At 51.5% G+C, this 27,472-nt stretch overlaps 1 protein-coding gene and 1 long non-coding RNA gene across 2 annotated transcripts in view; one reads left to right on the top strand and one right to left on the bottom strand.

The window, feature by feature from the left end:
- The window catches only part of LOC131999058 (uncharacterized), a 101,800-nt gene extending 93,263 nt beyond the window's left edge, over positions 1-8,537 (bottom strand). The window contains exon 1 of the long non-coding RNA XR_009398997.1: positions 8,350-8,537. This is a non-coding gene — a long non-coding RNA (uncharacterized LOC131999058). The remainder of the gene's footprint in view (positions 1-8,349) is intronic.
- Positions 8,538-8,543: 6 nt separating this feature from the next.
- ACAN (aggrecan) overlaps positions 8,544-27,472 on the top strand; it is a 59,564-nt gene continuing 40,635 nt past the window's right edge. The window contains 1 exon segment of the mRNA XM_059371604.1: positions 8,544-8,709. The gene's annotated coding sequence lies outside the window, so the exon portion shown is untranslated.

Below are 27,472 nucleotides of genomic sequence, written 5' to 3'. Positions count from 1 at the left end.
AAAGCTGGGGGTACTTTGGGGGGTCTGGACTTCTGACTTGATCTGAAACCAGAGGTGGTCCCAGTGCATGAGACCTGGGCAGTGTGCATAAGAGGATCAGAGCTGTTTGTCTCATTTATTTGTGCGTAGGGATAAATGCCAAGAAGCAGTAATCTTGTTTGTGCCCCCAGCTGCAAAAAAAAAAAAAACAAAACAAAACAAAAAAACAAAAAAGAAAACAAACAAACAAAAAATGCAATAGTTTTTAAAATTCATTAGTCATAATGTCCTAACAGGCGCAAGATGAAATTGACATGGAGCTAGATTCTAGCTCTGCCTACGGTTCACAAAACTTCATCGCTTGACCCTTGTCTGTATTTCTGTTTCTCTAGAACCCCCTTATAGGCACCACTTTCCCTCGAGTGTGTCAGGGGCTCTGGCATTCCCTCTCCACGTGTCTGGGGCTCTGTCTGTTTTTCTCGGTCTCCTTGCCTTTCTATCCCACAATCTCTCGTCCTCCGTCTTTTCTGCGCTCCTCTCTCCCTTAATTGGTTACAGTATGCAATTAAAGTCGATTTTAGTATTCATTGGGTAGAATTCAATGTTCCCTACTTTTCCATGCGTGGACTCTCCTCAGGCTGAGCTTTTTCCCAAGTCCCAGGCTCACAATTCTCTCAGCCTGCTGGCCACTTCCCCTGAACGTCCCTCCAACTCTGAACACACCACTCTCTACCCCAGCACTTGCTGTCTTTCTCCCCAAACCAACTCCTCTTCCTGACCTCCCTGTGACTGTCACATGGACTCCCCATCTCCCAGGCAGGCGGGTTCAAAAGTCAGAGGCTTTTCTTGCTTCTCTCTCTCTCTCCCAAGAGATCCAGTGTCTGATTTTTCCTTTCCAACGTCCCTCCGTGTGCATTCCCACTGCCCTCCCCATCGCATGGTCCCACCACCCACAGAAGCTTTTTGCTGATCCTTCAACATTTTGATACACACCATATTTTAATGTTTACATTAGTCATTGTCTGATCTTGTGTCAAAATCCAGAAATTTGGCTTCTCAAGGAAAACAACAAAAGTACCCCCACGTCCCCCATTGTCAATCCTAATACCAATGCTAATACCAATACTATGTGATCCAGCAAAAAGAACTGAATTCCTGAATGGTGATCTTTAGTTGGAGCAAGGTAGTGACTGTCCCCTTGGATGAGGCATATGCTCTCCAGGTTGCCTCCAACTTGAACAGAAGAAGCCAGAGACAACAGTGTATTCATAGGATAATAACATTTCTATCAAGTTTAAGAATAGACAAAACTGATCTGTCAGTAAGGTCAGAAAGTGGTCTCCCTGGGGTGTACCATTTAGAAGGAGCACCAGGGAAATTTCTAGGGAGCTGGAAATTTCTGTATCTTGATTGTATTGTGAGTACAATGGTGTTGGCATATGCTAAAAATTCCTTGAGTTGTACACTTAAGATGCTCTTTATTCTATGTAAATTACATATCAAAAGAAAGGAAGGGAAGGAGGAAAAAAAGTAGGTACAATGCCTACCTTAGTATCCGGCACACAGTAGGTGCTCAGTAAACAGTTACTATTAAACGTTTTTTGTTTTAAGTCTGAGGGCTCTGAAGCCAGGTGGCCTGGCTGAGATGTCTTGTTCTCTTCAGCAACTACATGAACTAAGGCAGCTTGCCAAGCCTCCCTGCCCTCAGTTTATTCATCAGTGAAATGGACGGAGTTCATGAGACTTCACAAAGTGTTTGTGAATTTTAATGAAGCACCCCCGCACAGGGCCTGGCACATAGTAAGAGCTCAATACGTGTTGCTCTACAATAAAGGGAAGTGTTACCACTTGTATGAAGACATCATGGGAGTGAATATACCAGTCAATCCAGAACATAAATACTGCATGTTCCCACGTATACGAAGCACCTAGAGTAGTTAGATTCATAGAGGCAGAGTCGAGTGGTGGCTGCCAGAGGCTCAGGGGACAGGGGGCCGGGGACTTAACGTTTCATGGGTACGGAGGTTCAGTCTGGGGAGATGAGAAGGCTCTGGAGACCAAGGGTGGTGATGTTTGTAGAACACTGTGAATGTACTTAATGCCACTGAGCTGGACGCTTCAAATGGTTAAAATGATCAACTCTGTGTAATGTATGTTTTACCACAATAACAAAGAAAGAGGAGGAGAGGCAGGAAGGAAGGAAAGGAGGGAAGGAGGAAGAAAGGGAAGGCAAGAAGGCAGGCAGGCAGGCGAGGCTGTGCTAGCCCACAAAGGAAATGACATTTCATTTTTTTGAACTTAAGATTTTGAGACTAGACCAAGCACCCTCCAGCATTTTGATAATTCTTGTTTTTTAATGACTGTTTCAAGACTGAATGCCAACACGTCAATGTCCTAAGAATAAGAGATTACCTAACTAAATGCTGCTTTTCCCCCCTTACACATTCTGTATGTTCTCGCCTTAAAGGAATACACATTAAGAAACCAAACAGATCAATAGCAACAGCTAAAGTGTCAAGATAACCGTTCCCCAGGGCTTTCGTATCAAATAAGGGCCAAGTGTTATGGGGAGAAGCCATGCCCGTGTTTTAACAGACGATCTTCGAGCTACGGAGGTGCTCTCTGTACTTCTCACATTTCATCTTCAGTGCGTGCGGGCTACCATAGTTGCACATCGAGAAAGTACGCATTTTATATCCCTGCTGGAATGTGCAAAACATCTGGGACAAAAATTTTCAGACTGACCCAATGTTTATCACTGAACGAAAATAAAATCATCAAGCCCAATGTGACATGGGCTGGCCGTCAGTTCCTAAAACATTCCAATGGCAGGAATAAGGGAAAGAGTAGGGAAAAGCCATGGCAGGTGTGGGAGGCAGTCCCTTAGGATTCAGGGTTGGGGACAGAGAAAGTGGGCAAGTTCCCAGGGGACTTGGGGGCTGAAGCTGCCAGGGGAAGGATCCTTCTACTCTCTTCTTACCCCAGACCTGCTTGGAAAATACTGTTTTCGGGGGCGCCTGGGTGGCTCAGTGGGTTAAGCTGCTGCCTTCAGCTCAGGTCATGATCTCAGGATCCTGGAATCGAGTCCCACATTCGGCTCTCTGCTCAGCAGGGAGCCTGCTTCCTCCTCTCTCTCTCTCTGCCTGCCTCTCTGCCTACTTGTGATCTCTCTCTGTCAAATAAATAAATAAAATCTTTAAAAAAAATACTGTTTTTGATGATGATGGTGGTGATGATGATGATGACGGTGTTGATCCTTTACAGTAACATGGTCATACCTCCCGCTCCCGTGTCATTCCCTGCGTCTTCTCAATGATAAAAACACTAGTGAGTCACGAGTAAAATGCTTGCCATAATTTCCTCTGTTATAAATGGCAGGGGTTTTACTGAAAATAGAAACTGCTATAAATTCTTCAAGAAATGAGAGTTTCCTTAAACATGCCCCCAATTTCTATGTCTTAGGTGACACAGCACTTTCCCGTCACTGTACGTCATTATTCCACACAGACCTGTGGGGATTCGTAAGTGTTTCATTAACTTACCCCATGTTCTTAATTATTAGAACATTTCCCTCTGAGTTTATCACTTACACAGCGTTTAAGTAATAAAACAGTTTAAGTAATAAAACAAATGTTCCACTAATTCTCAGAAGACCACTCCCCCTCTCGGTTTGGCAATAAGAACACTTTTCCATATCATACTTCTATGGCCTTTGGCTTCCAGGAAGGATCACAACCTTTCTACACACATGACATATAGTATTTATTATTGCCACGCTCCGAGGAGGCGAGTTTTCCAGCTTCCTTTATGAACCCAGAGAGCAGCCCATACTTGCTTGGAAACATCAGATTGTAGTGCGGAGGAAAGGGAAGAAAATTTACCATCTTTTTTTTTTTTTTTTTTAAGATTTTATTTATTTATTTGACAGACAGAGATCACAAGTAGGCAGAGAGGCAGGCAGAAAGAGAGAGAGGAGGAAGCAGGCTCTCCGCGGAGCGGACAGCCCGATGCGGGGCTCGATCCCAGGACCCTGGGATCATGACCTGAGCCGAAGGCAGAGGCTTTAACCCACTGAGCCACCCAGGTGCCCCGAAAATTTACCATCTTGAGCCAGATCACTCGCTAGGCACTGACTGACATCCCTTATTCTCATTCTACAGTTCCATACAATCCCGTTTCACAGATGAGAAAACCGAGACCCAGAGAGGTTAAGAAACTTGCCCACCTTCTTTTGCCAGAACCGGGATTCACCTCCAAGGCTCCTGAAGACACAGGGGACCTCCTCTTCCACTCTGTTTTGTTGCTTGAGAGAGACAGGAAGCCCTTTCATGAAAATGATCTGATGCTTTTTGACTGTCCTCAAGTTTCAAGATCAACCAGAAGTGTGACACAGCTCAGCAAAGCAACAATCTTTGACTGTACCAGGAAGAATGGGATGCTGAAGACTGTCCTGCAAAAACTGGGACAGATGTGTTGTCCCAGAGAGTAGGATATGCTGCTTGCTTGTACAGGCGTATCCAAAGGATGCCTCAGAGGAAATCTGCAAATTGGGACTCAGCAAGATTCGTACACGGTGCCCCACTAAGGGACAGAAACATGCACTTGTGGTGCTACAGTTAGGTGAACTGGGGGACTGGCCATCCTCTAAGAGCCACTTGAATGGCACTTGGAAGCCAACCTCCAAGATGCTTCCCAGCAATCCCCATCCCCTGGTCCCATGTGACCAAGAGAATCTGGCAGATGTGACAGTGTGTGCCTTCCAAAGCTAGGACATCAGAGCACTGCAGCTCCCACTCAGCCCCTGGATCACTTGCTGTGGCAGAAGCCAGCTGCCATCCATGTCATGAGGTGACTCCCCTGGCAGGTGAGATGGACAGGAGCTGAGGCCACTGGCCAGCAGCCGACACCGACCCACCGGCCATCTTAGATCCATATCGTCTAAGCCCCAGTCAAGCCTTCAGCTGACACCTGACTGCAACCCCATGAGATAACCTAAGGCAGAATGACTGGCCATGCTTCTCCCAAATTCCTGACCCACAGAACCCATGAACGATATTAAAAGACTCATCGCTTGAAGCCACTAAGGCTTGGGGTAATGCATGACACAGCCATTGTCATTGGAATATGGAGCCATGACATCGTGTCCTGCTCTAGAACTCAGCCCCAGGATAAGTGAAGACACGAAAGTGGGACATTGGTCAGCTTTACAGAAAGTCCGCTGCCAAGAATGATAGAGTAAAGTCCGACACTTGCATTAGAAGACACTGGGCCCCTTCAGTACTTGTGGAAAGGAGATCTGAATTGGCTACAGACTCAGAATGAGCCATGATGAGGCTGCAGAAAAGCACATAAAGGAAGGCTGCATTAACAGAAGCATAGTACCTCATTGAAGGAGGTGAGCTCCTGCCCTGGGCTGAGTACCCTAATAGGACTGTGTTTCGGTCTGAATCACTCTACACGGGACAAGGCAGTCCAGACACACTAGGGGAAGATTGATAGGAGCAAGTAGCTTCCACTGATGGAGAAAGATGAGGAAGAACATAGTGAAGTGGAGATTCCCGGTTCCTAAAGGAGAAAAGGGGGAGGGCGAGAGCAAGGCAATCCCTGATCTTAAATGCAAAAACATCTGCCATGTGGAAGGAGGTCTGGGGGACAAGGCCAGGATGTAGAAATGGGCCTGTTCTGTTCACTGCTGAATCCGTAGTATGGGAACCAGTAAGCACTTCTACAACATCTGAGAGCTGCCTAAGTATTAGAACCACGTGAAAATAGGAGGCCGACTCAGAAGGGAGTCAAATCCACGGGCATGTTCACACAGAGCGTATATCCCAGTCAGGGAGGACGGGGTCCTCAAAGTTCGCTAAAGACCCTTTCCCAGCTCTGAGACCCTTATTCTGTGATTTCCTGACTGGATGAGTGGCACCTGCTGAATGAGGCCAACACAGGGGTTCTTAAACTTCAGAAGGCATATGATAATAAGGGGAATCTTATTAAAACACAGCTTCTGAGTCAGAAGGTCTGCAGTAGGCCTGAGATTTTGCACTGTGAGCGAGCGCCCAGCTGACACTGCTAGTCTATAGACCACACTGGAAGCAGCGAGAGGTTCAAGGTCGCCTGTGACAACAGAAAGGGTCAGGCAGCCTGGAAAAGGCATTAAGTATTTGAGCAGCGGAGGGATGACGAGCATCAGAAGTTACTACACAAGGAAGAGCCCTGAACAGGGGAGGGTCCATACGCCACCAAGGGCTTTCGGACTAACATCCTTTGATCTCCTGAATGTGGTCTTTACGTTGTCCACTTCCTAATCATCCTGGGTTTGCTGCAGCCTGAAGGCGCAGTAGTGTGACATCATGCCAACCCGCACTCATTCACTACCTGGGGCCTGTGAGTCTCAGTTTCTTCGTGTGTAAAATGGGAACAATGTTCCACCTGCAAGGCTGTTGTATTGAACAGTGTCTGGTGTGTAAAAATGCCCATTGTATGTTTCTTAGCCTCATTACAAAACTAGGTGATTAATAAGCATTTGTTTCCTTCACTACAAAGATTAATTACTAATATTCGTCCTGGAATTGAATGGTCCTTCGCTAACCCCACACGTCCTGGGATGTAAATCAGATATGACCCTGTCTTACGGATGAGGGTGTGATGTGTTCTCACCTAGAGCATCAAGTAAATACCGGCATGAGTACCACGACTCCTGTTGGAATTCTAAGGAATTTTTTCTAGAAGAGTCATTTCCCCTGATCCAGGCACTGGGGGCCAGTAACTAGTAAGATTTCATCCCACTTCCTTGTCTGAGGGACAAAATACTGTTTCCCCCTGAGGGGCTCTCTGGTCACCATCATGTCAGAAGGGCCCAAGGTGCTCCGTAACTTGGAGACCTGACCAGGAGGAACCAAAAGATTCAGGTAGAACAACAGTGAAGCCAAGAACTGCCCACCAGTGGAACACCTCAGCCACAGCTCCTGGGCACCAACGGGTGGAGTGGGAACTATGCCCTCCCCAGGCTTCAATGCCCAGTGCAGACAACCGGCAGGAGAAGGTGCTGGGCCAGGGCCAGTCCTGCCCCCTAGCAGAGATGGCCAGCAAAACACCCACACAATTCCAGAGTTATCACCTCTGGGAACCGGAGGCACTTCCATGCCTTTTAATCAAGAAAAAGCTTAGTCTATTATCTCTGTAATGGACAGCCCACAGAGACCCGGCTTCTTGCTCTTTCTCATTCAGTCCATGCCCAGTGAGGGGGTCAAGCCGCTTCTACCACACCGACCTGGGCCACTAAATCTTAGCATCAAGCCCGACCGCCTTCCTCCATAAGGACTCTGAAGACCACCAACCAGCCCGGGTCCCCCCAGAACTGCTGTAGCTAAACCAGCAGCCTGTGTAGCAGAGAAAGCATGACTTTGGGCTTGAATTCAGACTCCGCCTTAAATAGGTAACACCCTCACTCTCTGAGCCTCCGTTTTCACATCTTTGGGGTGTGTGGGGGAATCCTAATATTTACCTCATTGGGCTTTTGGGGAAATTAAGTGAGATATTAATGTATGTTAAGCAACCAGCTCACGGAAGGTGTTCAAACGCTTTTGGTTCTCTTATTCTTTCGGCTGGGAAAAATATTATTAAAGAGGGTGGTCTCTGGAGCTCCAGAAGTCCTGGAGAATTCCTGCTTCGTTCGAGAGATGTCCTTGGCCTCTCCGGGACTTTGAAGAGACCCTCACTCAGCCTTTTGCCCTGAGACTGGCTCCCCGTCCCCAGCACGCCTCCCCGCGGTCCCCTAAAACCTCCTCTCTCCCCGTCTTCCCTGCCATCCCGGCGCACCCCATCCCCAAAAACTTTCAGCCAGTTCCTCCCGAGGGTCCTTCCAAACCGTGGCCCGGGAGCAGGGGGCGCGCCGTGCCCTCTCGCTTCCCGCCGGGCGTCGGCCGCACACCCAGCGCGGGTCGCCGGGGAGCCCCGTCCGGCCACCGCAGGCGCGGGTGCGGGCACGGGCGCGGGTGCCGGCGCGGATGCAGGCGCGGGTCCCCGCGCGGGTGCCGGCGCAGCCCTCCGGGGCCCCTCGGACTGCGGAGCCGCCGACCGCATTGCAGCCCTTCCCGCGCCGCTGCCTCCCGCGGGCCCAGGGGCTGCCGGCTCCTCTCGCGCCCTGCGCCCCGGGCGGCTTCCCCCGCGGCGCGCCGGTCCGGAGCCGGGGTCCAGCGCGCTCCGGACGCCTCCGCCCCCCCCCCCCCCCCCCGGCCCCCCCCCGGGCCCCCCGGGGGGGGGGGTTCCCCCCCCCGCCCCCCCCCCCCCCGCCACCGCCCTCCCCTCCCCCGCCCGCCCCTATGTATGTGTCACCACGCGCCATGCCCGCCCGCCCGCCCGCCCACCTACCTCCCCGCCGCTCGAGAGGGGGCTCGCAGAGCTGAGGACGCGCCCGCGCCGCTCCAGGTCTCTCTCTCCTTCCGCGCGCTCGCCGGCCGGCATCTGACGCGGGCGCCAGGGGCTCCGGGCACCTTGCAGTGGCCCTTGCCTCGGCCAGCCGGGACTCCGCAACCCAGCCGCTGCCGCCGCGGCCGCCGCCTGAGGGGACCTGCGGACAGGACGCCCGCGGCAGGAGGGGTGCGCGGCGCGCGCGCAGAGCGTCTCCCCCGCGGCGCCGCCAGCCCCGGGCCTCCCGGCCCCGCGAGACCCCGGCCGCCCCGCCAGCTGTGTGGCACCGAAGTTCTTACGAAGGGCGTCCAACTCTTCAAGGTAACTGTCCCCTTCCCTCCGGGGAGAGGCTCTCCCGGGGTCCCCCGGCCGCTGGCCACTCCGCGCGCGGGGGCTGCGCTGCCTCAGTGTCCCCTGCGGGGGGAGGCGTGCGCTGCGGCTTCCCGACCGCCGCGTCCGCCCGCGGAGTTGAGCAAACTTTCGTGCTGTTGCGGACGCAGCGTGCATGGGGCGAAGGAACACGTGACGAGGGGCTGTTGTCTGCTGGTCCCCCGAAATTAAGGAACAGAGAACAGGGGAGCTTTTACTCCCGACTCCCATGTGTTTGCAAGTCCTAGAGTCTGGAACGCGCTTCGGTGGACAGACGAGCGGCTTTGGAGTCGGGGAAATGTGGGTTCAGATCCCCTGGGCTACCCTTGAGCTGGAGGAGTTGCTTCATGGTTCCGAGCCTTGGCCTGGACTGTCCGTGGGAAGGATGAGGCCCTTGGGCAGGGTGGCTGGGCATGGGCAGTGTGTCGGGTACAAGGCAGGTGCCCAAGCAGGGGCTGAGAGAACCCGCTGCTCCCACTTCCTTGGCCACTTGGCCTACTCCAGGAGCTCAGGGACGGGGGAAAGCTGGGGAAAGAGGGGAACTGGCAGAACCCAGGGCCACTGAGCTGCCAGCGAGGGAGACAAACTCGGACCGGGCCACTAGGTAGAGGCATCTCTCAAGGAAGAGGAGGGGAAATGAGGACACATGACCAGGGACAGCTTTGCCTTCTCTGGGTTCCTCTGCAGTGGAAGCCCACCACGGTGGAGTCTTTCAAACCCCGGGGTTTGGGTGGATGGTTGTCCTTTACCGAATCTGCATTCCAAGCCAGAGCAAACTGTGGGGTGACGGTGGGAGGGGCTTGTCTCCTGTTGGAAGACTCCAACCCAAACTTTTCCATCATTCTGCTCCTTGCAGTCGTGAGCAGGGCTCTGGTAGGATTCTTGTAGGGTCTCACCGCTAAGGATCCCCAGGTCCCAGCATTTTGCTTGGTGTGTACATTCCAATTCTGTCAGGAGTGGGCTGCCAGGAGAAAAGGAAGTAGGATGGAGAGCTGAATGGGTTAGCGAGGTGTTTCAGGTCCCGGACACTGCGGTGGGTGGGTATCTGTCAGTTTGGGGGAACCCTGGACCTTGGAAAGATATTCAAAAGAAAGTGAATCCGGAAAGGTGTGATGACTTTCTAAAGGTCACACCTGACTTAGGGGAAGGGCAGGACTAGAATCAGGATTTTCTGAGGCTCTAGTCGGTTGCTTGCCCTGATTTAAGAATCCAGAAGTCTGGGCTCCAGTCCTAGTTCCTTCCTTGCCTCTGGGTTGCCAAGGGGAAGATCGTCTGTACCCCTGGGCAGAGCGGGTTAGGGGGGGCTTGGGATCAGTCTAGGAGCGCTGGCCTGGCCATCACTGAACCTGGAAGAGACTGCCCAAGAATAGAAGGGCAATCAGGGAGAAAACCTGAAGGAGGAGGTGTCTCTACACCCAGAAGCAAGGATCCCTCCAATTTCAAAAGTTTTGGAAGAAGGAATTATGAAAAGAAAGAAAATGTCTCTCAGGGAAATGCTGGAATTTTTCGGGTTACATCAAATTGGGTTTAAATGAGATGCATGTATGTGCAATTTCCAGCGTGTCCCTGGGTCCCTTCATTCATTCTCCGGTAACTACTGAGCGCCACCTAGTAACTCTGTGCCCAGTGCTGGCCATTGCTGGTCTGGCCATTGCTGGCCATAAAACAGTTGCTGTGGTTATGCAAGCAAGTACTCCAGAACTGATACCATTTATTATTATTATCACTAATTTTAATTCTAAGTAGATATTTTTCTTTTCCTAGAATTTTCTAGGAAAATCTTACTTAAATTGGGAGTCTTTATAATTTGAAAGCCCTTCTTTCAATATAGGAATAAAGAGGGGCGCCTGGGTGGCTCAGTTGTTAAGCATCTGCCTTCAGCTCAGGTCATGATCTCAGGGTCCTGGGATCGTAGCCCTGCATCTGGCTCCCTACTTGGTGGAAAGCCTGCTTCTCCCTCACCCACTCCCCCTGCTTTTGTTCCCTCTCTCACTGTCTCTCTCTCTCTGTCAAATAAAAACAAATAAAATCTTTAAAAAATTTATGGGAGTAAAGAATCCAGAGGGGGAGATAATAGAAATATTATTACGTATCTTCAGGTAGAGTCTCTGTGACTTGAGTGGCGGAACTGTGTGCTGTTGGAGCCACACCTGACTCCAGGCCCCTTCTCACTCCCACACACAGGCTTTGCCCCTGCTCCCCATCCAGGCAGCCGCACCCCTGCACGCTGAATGGGGGGGGGGGGGTCCTCCATCCCCACATGCCCAGAACAGATGTCCAACTCCCCAGTTGGAGAGGGAGCTCCAAGAGAGCCCTGACTCCTGGGATGGTGGGGGAGAGCCGCAGGGGTGGGGGGGAGCCTGCCCAGCAGGGCAGACCTGGGTTTGAATCCCAACTCAGCCACTTACTCGCGGCATGATTTTGAAGAGGGCCTTGTCTGGCTCTCAGCAGGCACCAGAAACCTTAATTCCTCTCGTCTAGCGGCTTCTAGGCCCCCTTGGGGTCACAAACTGTAAGTTCAGAAGAGTATTAATTGAGAATATTCTGTAGTAGTAAAAGACTATTTGTCCTAACTTTTCATGTGGATCTTTTTCATGCTGGCTCCTAGAACCCAGTCCCTTCCAAGCCCCTTCTTGTTGGGCCCGAGGAGGGCCTCAGCTGAGCCAGGGGAGGCCCATGGGCCCCTGCTTGGAGCCTCGCTCTTTGTCCCTGCTCCAGCGGACACATCTAGCACTGAGTATCTCCATCTGCAGGTTGTAAAACTGATTTAGGGGGGTGGAATGACATAGGAAAGAGTAATTTCATAGTGTCTCCCATGTAATAAAAGTAAGTATTGTTTCCAGAAACTTCTATTTCTGTTTTATATTTGGCAATCCTAAATAAGTGTCTATGTGATTATAATACATAGATATATACACAATATATACAAATTTGATGTTTATAGGATGAATTTCTTACTGCGGGTTGCAGTCAAAAAAGTTTGAAAGACACCGATCCTGATAATGTTTTTGTCTCTGAGAAATTCCTGCCTCGTGGTTCCAGCTGACAGGTGCTGGGGCCTCCTTGCTGTCCCTATGCTAACACCTGGACTGGACCTGTAAACGTCTCGGGAGTGGGAGCAGCAGGGGGTAGAAGTCGGGGGGCGGGTAGTAGTGAAAGGCAAGTTCAAGGAAGAGGACCCAGACGCAGACAGAGAGGAAGCAATGAGTCCTGCTTGCGAGTGGAGCAGGAGGCGTGACAGGGCCAATGCCCCCCCCCCCACCGGGAAAGGGAGTCTATGGGTGGATACATCTTTTTTTAAGATTTTATTTATTTATTTTTAAAGAGCGAGAGAACGTGCTCACGTGTGTGTGAGTGAGCAGGGGAGAAGCCGAGGGAGAGGGACAAGCAGACTCTGCTGGGCGTGGAGCCTCTCTCGGGGCTTGATTCCAGGACCCCGAGATCATGACCTGAGCTGAAATCAAGAGTCAAACATCCAACCCACTGAGCCACCCAGGCACCCCTATGGGAGGGAGAACATCTTTAAATAGGAGCCCTCCTCTTCTGCTGTCACCAGGTGGGCCTCTTGGCCAAGCTGGGGACCTTGATGGGAGCATCAGTCCTGCCCTCCTTCCTCGAGAAAGCTCTGTTCTATGGAGTGGAAGGGGGTTGTGGCATCTCCCCCGGCTGCTTTTCTTCCCCCAGACCAGATAGGACACCCCCATCCCTGAGAGGAGGCCTGGGCCCCTCGGCGTGGTTGGAAATGGAGTCAACATTGTAGGGGAGGAGCAACTGGGGGGGGGGGCGGGGGGGTGCAGGGCAGGGGCAGGGTTAGAGAGGGAGAGCAGGAGTGAGGCACAGGGAGGACCAGAGAGAGGGGGAATTTGGAGGGAGAACGGGAAAACGGTTCCTTTTTTCAAAAGTTGAATCCAGGGCAAGAACGGAAACCGTGGAGTTTACTTTTAAAAACTCAGAGCCTCCTTGTAAGCGGCTGTGTGTGTGTGTGTGTGTGTGTGTGTGTGTGAGTGCACGCTAGGAGGGCGGGCCCTGCGGGCTGGCCTGGGCTTGTGAGAGGCGACTTTTCTCCCTCTCAATGGCCTTACAGTGTATCCTAAAGAAGCTTTTTGTTAAGCTCATGAATAGGTGGGTTTGGGGTGTGCGATGCTAGCCCTCACGATCTGGATATTTGGTTACCTTTGAGGTTACGTGTTTTCCCTTCTAAGACACACACCCAAAAAAAGGAGCCTCCTCTCCTGCATCAGGCCGCTTTTGGGGATGGGAGGGCTTGTTCGTCTCTGTGTGATGGATTTGGCTTGAGGAGCAAGGGTCCGAAGGAGAAACTGAGAACTAGACAGAGGTGTAATGTCCAGCCTGGCGGACAACCCCTCCTCAGCCCCAGCCTCCAGACTCTGGGCCTCTGAGCTGGAATATCGTGGTTCCAGACCATGGATGTCCAGGACCTTTGGGGCCTGTGATGATCCTCCTGTAAGACAGCACAAGGGGAATGGAGGCCCAGAAGGGGAAAAGTGCTTGCCCCAGGCTAGCCCAGAACAGACCAGTGAAGATCTGGATGGAAACTTAGGCCTTCAGGCCCTCACCCTGAAACATACCATATCCATGGAAAGCATTCATTCATTCTTCCTGCTGTACTACTTGCTACATGTTACAGGCACTGCACTAGGTGTGGGTAAACAATTGGCTCTTCCTGCCCTCCAGCCACTCTTAGTCTATTGAGGAGGACGGGCTATAATCAACTTGACCCCAACCCCACATTCCTATAAAGCAGCAGCTCTCAACTGGGGAGTTCTTTTGCTCTCCAGAGACCATCTGACCTTATGTGGGGAGATTTTTTGTTGTCGCCATGGGGAGGGGGTGACGTACTCGTGTCTAGTGGGTAGAGACCAGGGATGCTGTAACCATCTGAAAATGCCCAGGACAGCACTTTCCTCCTACCAGTAGAGAATGATCCAGCACAAAATGTCAATAATGCCAAGATCAAGAAGTCCTATTCCAGAGCTTCATTTAGCTATGGCACCAAAGCATGCTGTGTGAACCAGCAAGAAGACTGGGGGTAGGAGGGCAAGAAGGGAGGGGTTGGCAGGCGGTGAAGAGCCGGCAACAAAAGAAAACAAGAAACCAGGCCCCAGTGGTAAAGCAGAAAGAACGTGGACTTTGGCAGCCCCGTCATAGGTTGAAATCCCAGCTGTGTGCCCTTGGGCAAGTCAATTACCCTCTCTGAGCCTCACTTTCCACATCTGTGAAATGAGGCTCCTCTGATGGTTGAGGGGGTTCAAGATAAAGCGAATAAGGGACTTGGCACAAAATAGACCAACAATAAAATAGCAACTGCTATTATTGTCTTGGAGGCTTTTCGAGGTCCCGCTCTGGAAAATCACACCAGCAGGTGTGGACGTGGGATAGCGAGACCAAAGAAGATTGCTGTTCAGGGCACTATTGCCACAGTAGTGCGTTCTGGTGGGGGGGTGGCATGTGGGTCACCACCTTCCCCCACCCCCACGCAGCTCCCAGCAAGGGGGAGGGGGTGTGCTCCAGGGAGAACACATCCTACAGTTGGGCAGTGGGAGAAGCTGGGCTTGCAGCCACTTGAGTTGGGCACTGCCTGGCTGCATGACGTGGGTATATACCACTTTGCCTCCCTGAGACTCGGTTTTCTTCTCTGTAAAATGGGCATCCTAAGGCCTGTCTTCACAGAGCAAGAACCAGGGAGAAGTTACTTCTGGGAAGGTGACTTGTGGGGATGGGAGGAGCACCTGTGAGGCCTAAGCAGGCATCTTTCGTATCTGGTGTGCGCTACACCTAACCCAGGGCCTGGCACACGCAGGCAGGCCGAATGGATGAATGAGCAGACCCTCACCCTCTAAGTTCCTTTGGATGCTTGACAAGAAGAGCACCAATACTCAGATGGGCGGCCCTCCACTTGGCCACGCCTCCATCCCAAGCCGGGCGGAAGCAGCGGGGCCCTGTGTTTCCCGTTGGGCGCCTGGCTCAGGTCACAGCGCTGACAGCAGCGCCCTCTAGAGGGTACTGCAGTTATAGCAGCTGAGTTGTGCTAACCGGGAGGAGGGAGCCCCCCTGGGAGCTGGAGGTGTGGGTGAGACACCAGAAGGGAGAAAGCCCAAGCTGCCAAGAAGAGGACCCAGTCCGGATCAGGAATGTGGATACTTATCTCAGTGCAGGGCGCATCCATTTTCCCACCTGAACAGCAAGGCCTTTGCTTGACCACACAGAGTTGAATTTAGAATATATTAAGGCCTCCTTGAAAGTCACTAGCCATAGGGGTGGATTTGAGAATTGCCACGCTTCCCTGAGCATCTGCTTTTCAGAGTCATGAAGCATTAAATCAGAAAGGGACGCAGGGGACTGAATCACCCGCCTCCTTCATTATGCAGATGAGGCACCTGAGCCCCAGAGAGGGGTTCAGGCTGCTCTCAGCAGAGCCACAGATCCCATCAGGGCTGCTGGGGCTCCTCCCTGCACATCACATGTCACATTCAAGCCAGTAAAAGGAGGCGCCTGCTCACAGAAACACTGTGCCATCCCATAAGAACCCAGCTATAGACAGACCTCCTCCTGGGCACCCACTGTCTACTCTAGGGCCACCTTCTGACTCTGTGCCTCTAGGGTCTTTGCTGGTTCCCAGGATGCTTGGGAGAAGAAAGCCCTTATAAGAGAAATGTCCAGGGCAATGTGGAGCCCAGCCTCTCCTCTCCCTCACAACCCCTGGGCTTTCTTATCCCAACCTCCCCCCTTGGTCATAGGGAGGGGGTTTCCCCCAACCAAACCTGGACCTTGGCCTGACCTTCCCCTTCAGGGGCTCCCTTCTTCCCCATCCCCTGAACCACCCTCCCTCTGACCTCTTATCAAGCTGGCTCAGGGGAACACCTGGATTTTAGGATGACTCAGGAAGGTAATGGACGTTTGTCAGCTTGACAAGACACTGAAAAAGGGCCCCAGACGCCATCATCAGAAGTAGACTCTGTCCCTAGAATTGAAAGCATTGGAGGAGCTTTGGGAAAACAAGTATGCCTAAATCCTAATGCACCTGCAAAGATTCTGCTTGGGGGGCAGGGTAGGAATTTGTGCTTTTCAAACACACCCAAGGTGATCCCAATGCAACCCAGCTTCTGAACTCCTAGTGTAAAGCCCCAAGCAGTTCTCTGGGTGCCTTCAGTTCTAAGCCACTTTCTTATAGCCCTGCCTGTTGGGGTCACCTGCCTTCCCCTCCATGCAGGCAGAACTACAGCCTCTGCCCCCAGTTTGCCCTTTAGGAGAATGAGGAGGTCACAGCCTGCTTCTCTGTCTCCTCCTTCCTGCCTGAGACAGGGGCCCTGCTTCCTTACCATAGTTGTCCTTGACCCTGAATCAAAGTACATTTGGCCAGGGTTCCCAGAAGTGGGTTCCCCAGAACAACTGTTTCAGGGATGGTCAAAGCACATTTCATGTAAAAAGGGCCTCATCCCCGAGGGTCAAACAGAACAGAATGCACCCCTGTTCTGCAGGAATTCTCCAGATGCTGATGGATATTGGAAATCTCCGAGAGTCTCTTACACTGAATTTTCCAGGGAGCTCTTCTTTTCTAGAGCGGATGGAGGGTCTGTAGAGATGCTGATCTAAGCAATCAGCCAGCTCTGATCCTGCGGCAGGAATGAGGCAGCTGCACCAGGGCCCAAGGGGCAGCCTGGGGACAGGGGAGCCCTTCAAAACCTAAATCGCAAACAGGGTCACTGATCCAGTAGGCCCTCTCCAGCCCCAGGGCCAAGCAGGCCCCTCCCTCCCCTTTCCTCCCTCCCACCCTCTCTTAAAGGTTGACCATGCAGGATGCTTATTTTAGTTTCATTGAACGACATCGGATTGGAAAACATGGGAGGGAGGTGGCGCACTCGGTATGGTCCACTGGGGGATGCGGATGGGAGCCCCCTCCCCACCTTGGACCAGAGGCCTAACCCGGTGTGCTCTACTGGCCCTGTGACTGCAGGGGGCACCAGTGTCGGGACTATTTCTATGAATGACCCCTGCCCCTGGAGCTGAGCGAGGAAGAGCAGTGTCTGCATTGCTTGCCTCTGTCCCCTGTCCTTGTCATTACACCCATGAGTGTCGTCTGCACCCCACTTGCCCACAGTTCCTCCGGGGTGGGGGCTTCTTCGCCCTTCTCTGGGCTGTTAATTTCCCCTCAAAGTAGTCTCATTCTGTGATTCTCCCTCCCTAAGCCCAGCTTGCAGGGGCTTCCGTTGATCTCGTTTTGTGAATGTTTTTAGCAGAGAGGGTCCCCCTGGTGTGGGGGGATCTGATTGCATAAGTTGTCTCCACACTCCGTCCTGAGAGAGGAGAACGCTGTAGGGCTGGCTTGGAGGTGGAATGAGCTTTATTAACCATGGGAAGACCTAGCACAAGCTTAGACCCTCACTTCCTACTGCATCCCCTGCCCACCTGGTCCCTCCCATCCACGCTTCCACCTAGGAGCCCCAGCTGCTATCTCAATGTTTTAGGGGTTCCAGGGGTCCCCACAGGGGTCAGCAAAACTCACATATGCCAAATAAGGCCCCCACAACGTTCTGTGGCTGGAAAACTGTAACTCATCCAGCTCCCTCCTTCGTAACTGCAAGTATAGCATGGATGACAATGCTTAGAAGCTTATGGAAATCTTTCAGGTTATTTGCACATCACTTCTCAGCCCTCTGGGCACAGCAGAGGCTCTCAGACCTTCTACCCTTGGAAGACAGCCCAGTTCTCTTCCTTGGCCCATAGGCCTTCAGGAGCCCGTTTCCCCTCCCCCCTCAGCATCCCAATTCACTTTCCCCTCACCCACCACCCTCCAGCATCTTCCACTTCATTCCCACCTGAGGATCTTTGTCCTCCTAATCTCTCCTGCCTGAAGCTCTTCCTACTTGGCTTTGCAAGGTTGGCTCATTCAGGTCCAAAGGTCACCTCCTCCAGGAGGCCTTTCTTGACCACCTAATTTGAAGAAGATAGACATGCCCACCCCCATGCCCCAGCAATCCTGTGTTTCACTTTCTTTGTCACTTGCCTCTGTCTAAAGAGTGCTGGTTGGTTGGTTTCCTTGGTGGTTGTCTGACTCCCCCTGCCCTAGCCCCCACCAAATCAAAATTGCATGGGACAAGTGCCCATCACACAGATGATCTGTCTTGATCTTCTTCTATCCCCACACCTAGAAAATGCTCAGCACAGGGCAGGTACTCAGTAAAAGTGTGCTAACCCGACAAATGACTTTAGGCCAGTACTTTTCGAACTGTCTTCAGGGAGTCTGTGGCCATTGTCTGTGATGCCCCACAGAGGCCATAGAGGTAAGTAGAGAGGAACAGTGATTTTAGGGGTCCCCCCAAGTCAGATTTGATCAGAACAACTGTACTTTTGTGTCTTTTGAAAGCCACTGATATGGGACTTTCTACTCTTGTCAGAGATCAGAAAACTGGGCCCTAGAAAGGAGTATGTCCACTAGAATGCTGAACGAAGTAAGTCAATCAGAGAAGAACGAATACCATATGATCTCACTCCTATGGGGAATTGAAGAAACAAAACAAATGAGCAAAAATGAAAAAGGGGGGGGGAAGCATGATGAAGGCAAACCAAAAAACAAACTCTTTTTTTTTTAAAGATTTTATTTATTTATTTGACAGAAAGACAAGGGGAGAGAGCATGAGAGGGGAGAAGGTCAGAGGGAGAAGCCAACTCCCCATGGAGCAGGGAGCCCGATGTGGGGCTCGATCCCAGGGAGCCCGATGTGGGGCTCGATCCCAGGACTCTGGGATCACGACCTAAGCTGAAGGCAGTCGCCTAACCAACTGAGCCACCCGGATGCCCAAGAAACAAACTCTGAACTGTAGAGAACAGACTGGTGGTGGGCAGGGGAGAGGTGGGAGCAGGCATGGGGACATCGGGGCTGGGATGAAGGAGGAAATTTGTCGTGATGAGCACCGAGGGTCGCATGGAAGACTTGAATCACTATATTGTGCACCTGAGACTAATATAAGACTATGTTCACCATCCTGGCATTAAAATAAATTAAAAAAAAAAGAACATGTGTGGCTTAGCTAAGGGTCCGGCAGGGGATGGTGTCAGAGCTGGAACTTGGACCCAACTCCCACTGAACTGGGTCCTTGTCTAAAAACAGCCCCCGCCTGTCCTGGCCCCCTCAGCAGCCCCATGTCACCCTGGCCATGGCTCGGGGACTCTGCAGTGTCAGCACAGCCACCACCTGAGCCAGCTCGGGCTCTGCCACCAAGGGGACCCAGCTGCGGAGAGACATGGCCGCTCTCCACACGCCAGTACCCTCTTCTTAGCTTCCCTTAGTAGCTCATGATGACTCGAGCATCCCGGGGTAACAGCTGCTTTTAGGAATTAATTTGTATTTCTAGGTTCTACCACCTTTGGAGCCTCAAATTCTATCACTGGGCTACTCAGCGTGGACAGTGAGCCTTCTGTCATCTTGTTTCCTTTACCTTTTTCAAGCTGTGGGGTCCTGGCACTCCCTATGGCCTGGAGGAAGAGGGCCAGGCCAGGGGGTTAGGACAGAGAACAAGAGGGGTTTCCCGGCTTTCGTGACTCTGCAGACCACAGCGGGCAAGGCTTCTCTGCCTTCACCATCCACACTGAACAGCATCTCCCCTCCAGCTCGCCTGTGTGCCTGGCGTCTCAGATTCTCCCCCTGGGGGCCTCCCTGGAGCCTGGGACCCTATCCTGTCTCTCTTTTGTGATGGAGGGTCCAGCCCATGGTCTTCAATGTTTTATTCCCAGGCCATTGTCCCATGGGGGGGGGGGGGTCAGGTGGATGGGCTCCAATTCTCCAGCTGTGTGACCTTGCCGGAGCTGATTAGTCTTGCATGCCTCAGTTTCCATATCTGTAAATCAGGTATAACGTCTCTGACCTCATGAGTTTGTGGATCCCCTCAGGTGTTGAGGTTAAAATGACATCACTAAACCAAGCTACCTGGCAGGGAGCAAATGCCCTCCAAGCAGAACAGTTGTTAATCATGAATATCCCCGGGCATTCCTGGGATCTGAGAACCTGACCTTTTGCAGAGATGGGTGGGGTGGTCACGTGACTACCTCTGCTTGCCCAGCCAAGTGGGGAACCCAAGAATAGCCTTGTGCTTTGTGCCACCTGGAAGCTAGCAGTGGAACAGGGCAGGTCCCCTGGCAGGGCCGACAGCAGGTGGCTCAGCAAGACCTGTTGTACCAAGCCCCCATCCCACCCCCACCCCGCACTGTGTAATCCCGGAGGATGCCATTCCGTTCCCTTCCATGTGTAGACTGCCCCCTGTGGGCACCACAGCTATAAAGGCTGGACCAGCAAGAAATTCCTTTTCAGATGTTCTAACTGCTACCAACTTGGCTGTGTTTTTAGGAGGTGGGCTGGGGAGGGGGAGCGGGTGCTGGACTCAGAGCTCCCTCCACACACCTGTTCCATGTCCTGTTCCATGCCCTGTCCTCCCCTTCTGGGACTGGGGAACCAGGAAGTCTAACTGTCCCAAGAGAACCTTCGATGGTTCTGAGCTAGCAAAGGCAGCTGAACTGCCTGAGTTGTGTCTCAGGCAGTTGAAACGTCAGTGTTTCTTGGTCCTACCTGGACTCTAGGAGAAAAGATGCTCTGAGTCCAGACGGGACCAGAAACCTCAAAGAAAAGTTCACTTCTGGGTTTTTGTTATTAAAAGACAGTTTCCAGACCAGGATCTGGGCTGTTTCTCCCTTCTCCTGGCTCCCTAGAAAAACAGAGAGCCACCGTCATCAACCAGGGAGAGCGGAAGGGGAGATGGAAGGACCTGATGAGGGCATGAGGGTCAAAGAGCCAAACCAAGGAAGTCACAAAGACTGGGTTCAAAGGGAAGATGAGAAAGATCTAGAAAAATCCATCAAGAACAATCCCAGGGCACCTGGCTAGCTCAGTCGATAGAGTCTGCGGCTCTTAATCTCAAGGTTGTGAGTTTGAGCCCCACGTTGGGTGTAGAGATTACTTAAAAATAAAATCCAAAAAACAAAATAAAACAAAACAGGAGGGCGCTGGGTGGGTCAGTCCATTAAGCATCTGCCTTCAGCTCAGGTCATGATCCCAGGGTCCTGGGACCAAGCCCTGTATCAGGGTCCCTGCTCATTGGGAAGCTTGCTTCTCCCTCCCTCTCCCACTGCTGGGCCCCCTCTCTCACTGTGTGTCTCTCTCTGTCAAATAAATAAAATTAAAAAAAAAAAAATCCCAAAGCAGGACACGTCTCCACTAAGAAAAAAAAGGCAGGAGAGATTTAGTCTAGACCTGAGAAGTAAAGAAATCTCTAAAGAAATCTCAGTCATCCTGAGGTTGACAACCAAGTAAGGTAGGGCAGTCTCCTTTTTTTTAGAAGTGTTTTTAGTTGTAGTCGTAATACAATAGAAAGTTACCTATTGTATTGGTTTCCCCAGGGCTGCTGTAACAAAGCACCGCAAAGGGGGCGGTTAAAATGATAGAAATGTATCACCTCACAGTTCTGGAGTCTAGAAGTCCAAAATCAAGGTCTCTTCAGGGCCATGCTCCCTCTGAAACCTGTAGGAGAGAACCCATCCTTGCCTCTTCCTGGCTACTGGTAATGGCCTTCAGTTTGTGGTGTTCCTGGGCCAGGAGCTGGCTCACTCTGATCTCTGCCTCTGAGTAATGTTCTCCGTGCATGCCTGGGTCTTCACACCTGTTCACACTTCTTATGAAGACACCAGTCATACTGGAATAAAGGTCCATCCCAATGACCTCACCTTGACTCGATCATATCTGCAAAGACCCTCTTTCCAGATAAGGTCACATTCACAGGTCCTGGGGGTTAGAGCTTCAGCATATCTTTTTTGGGGGGTGGGGAACTCAGTTCAACCAATGACACCCTTCATTGACTGGTTACTATATTTTGGATTCATGCTTCGTCTCTGAGACATACAGGAAGTTTATCAAGTTAGATAAACGACGTGTTCTCTGATGGGTCAGTGCTTTTATGCTAACCAGAGACTGGATATGTTGAGTAGAAAGGATATAAACCTTTTCTCATGACCCAAAGCAGCAAGAAGCTTGAAGTAGGTCTAATATTCCCATTCCGTAGATGGTGAAACAGAGGCATGGCTGGTAAGTAATCAGGCCAGGGCTCAAACTAGTGACCATCTGATTCCAAAGTTCATGGTTTCTTGGCTAGTCCATGCCCAAAGAGAAGGTGAATTTCTCAGATTGGACCCAGACATGTAACGTAAGAAAGAGAAGCAAAGGGGCTTGTCTCTCAGTCTGAGGCCCATGCATGGGTGTGAGTATACAGATCTGCTCACTCTTGCATTCCATACCTATGAACCTCATGGGGGCTCCTTGGCTCACAGTCTCCAGGAGCACCTTAGGAAGAGAGTCATGAGCTGGGAAGACCTCGGGCCCAGAGTCTGTTGAGCCCTTAACTGCGACAGAAGAAAATTCTGACGGTCAGTCCATTCCCAAGAATTTTATAGTACCAGAGAACTTTCTTCTCTCCTCTACCCCAGCCCCAGGCCCTCCCCCTCCCCCACCCCACCCTTCCTCCACTGGCTACCACCTTGGTCACTGGGGAGTTCATTGTCCTGAATGTAGATTTTTTTTTTTAAAGGATATAAAATTTCCTTTTATTTTTGGAAACACTTTTTCTCTGAAACACGTTTTACCATCCCAGAAAGTTGAGGGACTATAAACACTAGACATGGGAAACTAAAAATCTACTGTAAACCTAACACCCAGAGATGACTAGAGTTAAACTTAGGTACCTCCTTCAGGTCTTTTCCCCCCATGAATAGATACACCCAAAAATGGAATGGCGTTGCATTGCACGTAACATTTTGCCCGTTTGCTTTTTGTGTGAACGTGTTTCCAAGTCAGGACGCAGTTTTCCATAATTAGAATATCCCGCGTGCCAGGCTCTCTATGGGACACCGAGGGAAAACACAAGGAGGAGGGAAGTCTGCCCTGTCCTCGAGGAGAGCCCGCAGGCCAGGTAGGAGAAAGTAGGAAGCAGAGCGCCCCAGGGCCTCATCTTAGCACGGCTGCTGTCTGTGCAGCTGTAGGTGAATTTTCCCACCCAGGAAGGTGGGCCCCGCTGCTCCCACCAAGCTCAGATAGGGCTGGGGTCTGAGGCTGAGTTATGGTGCAGGGGTAGTTACTGAGAGAGAGCACCCTTCGGCAAGAAAGTCTGCAGGCACTCCCCCCACCCCCAGTGTATCTGTGCCCCAGCAAGCCCGAGACTCAAATTTGCTGCTCCCGGAATCAGCCTCGGGTCCCTTGTTCCTCTCATGGTGCGAGCATCTTAAAGAGCCAAGCCTGTTTCTAGTTTTAATGTAAGTACAGCTCCAAAAACATGGCCTTCTAACAAGCCCACTAATGTGTCCGCTGCTCAGATAATTAACCCAAAATTGAAAAAAGGACCATTGTGTTTGATTCATTGAGGGGGAGTGTGAGGGGCCCCAACATGGTGCCTTCTTGGGAATTTTCAAGAGAAATGTTAATCATACCTGGTTTCTCCTTTGCTTTAGAGCCCAACCCCAGGAAGACGCAGGCATTCCTGGATGCCAAAGGCAGTGCCCGGCAGGGCCCTGTGTGCGGGAAGGCCTCCTTGACCATAGAGAGCACTCCAGAAAAAAAAAAAAAAGGGACCTGTCCAAATGGAATAGTGCATAAAGATCTCTACATACTGGCACAGATAGGGATATTGATTTTCCTCCTCAAAGGGAAAGGCAGTAGTCAAATTCGTAGAGACAGAAAGTGGAATGGTGGTTGCCAGGAGCTGGGGGAGGGGAAAATGGGAGTTGTCTTCCAAGGGGCACAAAGTTTCAGCTGGGCAGATGGTGATGATGGCGGCAGGGTCATGTGACATATGAACGTACCTCATGTTACAGAACTGTAAGAAATATGAACTTAAAGATAGTGAAGATGGTAAACTTTGTGGAGCGCCTGGGTGGCTCAGTCAGTAAAGCATCTGACTCTTTATCTCAGGTCAGTCCTCATCTCTGGGTCATGAGTTCAAGCCCCCCAATGGTGTTCCCCATTGGAGTTACTAAAAAAAAAAAAAAAAAAAAAAAGACAGTAACTTTTGTGTTAGGCATATCTTACCACAATTCTTTTTAAAAGAATTTGAAACAATAACCATGCAAAAGGAAAGGTGGATTTCTTGTGAGGACCATGTCCTTGGAGAAACACTTGGAGAAGCACCTGCACCTGCGAGGAGCCCGGAGGCAGAGGACAGTGGGAGTCCTTCGAAGGTGCTTTCTGGAAGGTGGCTGTGCTGGCTTCCTGTCGGGAGGCTATTAGGCCCCATAATCCTGACAGCTGTGCAGGGCAGAGTGGCACAGCCAGAGAAGGCTGGCCGAGCACTGGGGACATGCTGGAGACAGCTGGAAGGGGAGGAAACGGGGGAAGAAGCAGAAGGTCATGCCCGGGCTCATGGCTCTTGGCCAACTCTTCTGGAACAAGCTGAGAGTCAGAGGGGGTCTGTGAGGGGCTCAGAGAGCAAGCTCTTCAGGGCTTTCAGCCTTGTTCTACAGCCCCAAGGTGGCTGGGTGCTCTGCTCCAACTCTAAAGCTTAACCCCATCCATGGGAAGACTCCTTTCGTGGGAGGAACTCGGCAAATGTCTGTGAACGGAAGCCATGCTTTAAGGCTGGGTCCGTACATGGTCAAAGGCCTTTGAACAATGAGAATGGACTCCTGACAGGCTCTGCCCTCTGCACCAAACTCCATTGCTAGCATATACGTGGGAAGCAGAGAACAGGTTAGCCACTCCCTGGCTGTGGGATTTGAGGGAAGTCATTGACTTGCTCTAAGCCTCCGTCTCCAGGACCCCCTCTCGGGATGATTGTGAGCATTGAATGAGACAACATCTTTGTTCAGACTGCTGTCGGGCACCATGCTGGCTTGGGGGCAGCTTTCAATACAGGGTCATTTTTAGAGGATGTAGTTATCAGTGCTCAGGCATGCAGGAGACCCAAGGAAGGACGCAGGAGACCCAAGGAAGGATGCGCCCAGTGCCCACTCCTGTAGGCACCATCTCCTTGCGGAGACAGACAAATGCTGCAGGCCATGTGTGATCCTGCTTTAATGGAGGAGGGTGAACTTGGCCACAGTGGGGTCCTGGTGAGACTTTCCAGAGGTGGGGGCCAGTGACAGCTAGAGAAGAAGCTTCGGTTTCCTTCTGAAACACAGCTCAGATCAGGACATTCCTGAACACACACACTCCCCAGAGCCTCCCCATCACCTGCAGAAGGTGTAGGTGACTCACTAACCTAATTACAGGGGTCCTTCAAAATGTGGCCCCGTGGCCCCGTGGCCCCGCATTGTTTGTAACTTCATTTAATCCTACACCAGTTGGATGTACTCCTTTCTCCATGCCTTTGCTCATATGATCCTTCCCTCCTCGAAGGCCCTTTCCCTCTCCCATTGGGTCCCTGACTGTCTATCAAGGCTCAGCTCAAATGTTACCTTTTCCTCAGAGCACTCCCAGGCCTCCCAAACAGAGTGATTTCTGCATCTTCTCAGCTCCCAGAATTCTCTCAACCAGGGAGACCTTTCCTCGTGGGTTGTAGGATTTATTCATACATCTTCTCTCCCATCCCACACGGTGAGCCCTGGGGGCGGATACGCATGGGCCCATCCCTCCGTCCTCCTCAGCACCCACGACAGAGTTTGACAGAGGAAAGAAGGGAGGGAGGAAAGCCAAAAATGGCTGGAACTTCTCCAGAGGAAAGGCAAATAATTATTCCTTCCACATGAGAGCTGAAAAAGAATCCTCTGCTTTTCAGAGCTCATGCTCTAAGAAAGGGAAAGGAGTGTGGGTGAAGGATAGCCATAAGGGGAAGGTGTGACTCTTGATCTCAGAGCTGGGAGTTCAAGTGCTGTGTTGGGGGCAGACATTACTTGAAAAATCTTAAAGAAAAAGAAAAAAGTGAATAAGGTGGGTTTTTTTCTCCAGTAATCCATTTTCTTACTTACTCTTGACTAGACCCCGGGACTAAATTTACAGAACCCGAGCGTCTGCCCCAGGGAGACAGTGGCCCCCTGTTTCCCACCAGCCACAAGCCAGGCACCTGGCCGTCTGCCTGCCCAGGGACTCGGCTGTCACCCCAAACACCTGATGGCCCTTTCTGACAAGCGGGCCTTTCCACCGGGACTCTCGGCTTCCAGACACCTCTACCAAAGATCATTTTGTAAACCTGGGCTCTGTTCTCAGCTGGGGAGGCCACCGAGGCGTCACACTGGACCCTCTAGCCCCTTCCCAAACCCCAGCAGGAAGGCGTTCTCCGTTCTGCCAGGTTGGCGGTGAGCACCGAGTGGAGGGAACTCAGCTCTTGGCCCAGGATCCCTGCCCCAGAAAAGGAGCTTGTGCCTGATGGAAAGTTTGGGCTGAAGGACACTCCCTTCCAAAATCCCAGGTTCGATATTTACACATCGTCTGAAATTAATGCAGAGAAAACCTCTAAGTGCCCAGCTGGAAGGGAAGTCTGAGAGCAGGAAGGGGTGGGTCCCAAGTCCTAGGGTTTTTTCCACAGAGAGAACAGGGCAAAGCTAAAAGTCCCTGAGTGAGTGTCTGGGAACCATTAATCGTACCATGTACGCCTCCACTTTAAACTGGTTTTACTGGGAATTTGCAATGGCGAGTGGGGAAAGGTGGGCATAACGGGGAAAGGTTGGTGGTGTTGAATTTTTCCCTCCAGTGCTGCCCCCCTCCTTTTGGGGCCATGATGGCTGCAGGCACCCAGCCTTTAGGAAGCAAGACCGATGGCCAACCTTTCTTCTCAGCTCCCGGACTCAGCCTCCCCCCACCAAGCCTCTTGTAAATGCAGCCTTTATCAGATGCCAGCATGGCTCCAAGTTCTGTTTTGTCCCTGGATCTTTGGAGTCCCTCCCCACTCCGTACACAGCCCTTCTGCCCTACCCCTGGTCCTTTCCCAGCAGGAGAGGAACATGAGTAAGTGTTTCCATGGGTGATGTATGAGTATTTCCATGGACTACAGGAATGCTCCCAGCTCCCCTGACAGCCCCTGCTCCCAGGTACCCTTTCTGTGAGGGCTTCTCTTGGTCTCCAAGGCTGAGAAGGCAGGAATACCTTGAAATCAGGTGACATCCAACAGTTAGGATCAGTCTTAAGCTCACCACCCCTTGCATTCCCAAACTTAATCCAGTAGGGGCATCGCCCATGCATTAAGAACCGTCCATTCACGTATTCGATGAACATTTTTTATTTACCTGCTGTGTGCCAGGCACTGTTCTAGGCACTGGAAACAGACCAGTGAGCAAAAGAAAGTCTCTGCCCTCACGGGGCGTATATTCTGGGAGGGGGAACAGATCATCAACACACTCGAAAGGATGATAATTTCCAATAATAATATAAATAAACAATATCAGGGAGGCACCAGGTGGGGGTGAAGGAACAGGGTGATCAGGGAAAGAACCTTTGGACTGAGCCTAGAATGTTGCAAGGTGGCCAGCTAGGAAGAGATACACAAGTGTATCTTCTGTATACCAGATACCAAAAGGCCCTTAGAAGGAAACAAGTTGGGGTGCCTGGGGTGGCTCAGTGGGTTGAGCCTCTGTCTTCAGCTCGGGTCGTGGCCTCAGGGTCCTGGGATCAAGGCCCGAATCAGGTTCTCTGTTCAGCAGGGAGCCTGCTCCCCAACCCCCACCCAGCTCTGCCTACTTGTGATCTCTCTCCGTTAAAAAAAAAAAAAGGAAACAAGTTTTTGTGCTTAAG

The sequence above is a fragment of the Mustela nigripes genome, chromosome 13 (assembly GCF_022355385.1).
Source record: "Mustela nigripes isolate SB6536 chromosome 13, MUSNIG.SB6536, whole genome shotgun sequence".
NCBI lineage: Eukaryota > Metazoa > Chordata > Mammalia > Carnivora > Mustelidae > Mustela > Mustela nigripes.
This window is presented reverse-complemented; position numbering and strand designations above follow the sequence as displayed.